Here is a 1,030-nt window from a genome sequence, read left to right on the forward strand (position 1 = left end):
TTCTTGATTTCTTCCCTCTGCTTTAGCTTCTTCATAATCTTTAATCTGTATGCTGGCATAACTTGGTGAGTACATCCAAGTTTACATCTTGAGATTGTTGGTAACTTCATCTTACTTGGTTCCACAATCAACACTCTTGGAATGGCACCAGCAGTCAGGAAATCAAAAGACTCATTGCATTGGGAATGACTGCTGTCAGGGACCTCTCCAGAGTACTGAAGAGCAACAATGTCAGTCTGGAGATTAAGGTGTACCTGATCCAGGCCATAACCTTCACAATTATTTACTATATATCTAAGAGTTGGACAATAACTAAAGATGATAGAAGCATCCATGTCTTTGAGTTGTGGCTCTAGAGAATAATGTTGAACACACCATGGACTGCCAGGAGAACAAACAGTTCTGTTCTGGAGAGAGTAAAACCAGGCTTCTCTCTGGAGACAAGGATTTTGAAGCTCCATCTCACATACTTTGAGCATGCTGCCAGGAGGAACAAGTCTTCAGAGACAGACCTCATCTTTAGAAGGGTGGAGGGACAGCATACGAGAGGAAGGCCCAGGTTGAGACAGGTTGACTCCGTGACTGGAGAACTGTGATTAGCTCTGTCAGAGATGATGAGATTGGCTCAGGATGGAGCAAGTTCCAGAATTAATGTGCATAGGATTGTTATAAGTCACAGAAGACATGATGGCACATAACAACAACAATGACAACATTGATTATGCAAAAGCATTTGACAGTGTTGATCATAAAGAGCTGTGGATAGCCTTGAGAAGACTGAAAATCGTAGAACACTTAAATATGCTCAGTGAAACATATACCTGGACCAAGAGACTGTGGATGAATAGAACAAGGGGACACTGTATGGTTTAAAACAAGAAAGGTTGTGCATTAAGGTTTTATCCTTTCCTTATACCTATTCAATCTGTTGTTGTTGTTGTTATGTGCCATCAAGGCACTTGCAACTCACAGTGACTCTGTGTACAGCAGCTCTGAACCCTGTCTTATCCTGAGACAACCTCATTGTCTC

The sequence above is a fragment of the Elephantulus edwardii genome, unplaced genomic scaffold (genome assembly GCF_000299155.1).
Source record: "Elephantulus edwardii isolate Elephantulus edwardi_28Jun2011 unplaced genomic scaffold, EleEdw1.0 scaffold00235, whole genome shotgun sequence".
Lineage (NCBI taxonomy): Eukaryota > Metazoa > Chordata > Mammalia > Macroscelidea > Macroscelididae > Elephantulus > Elephantulus edwardii.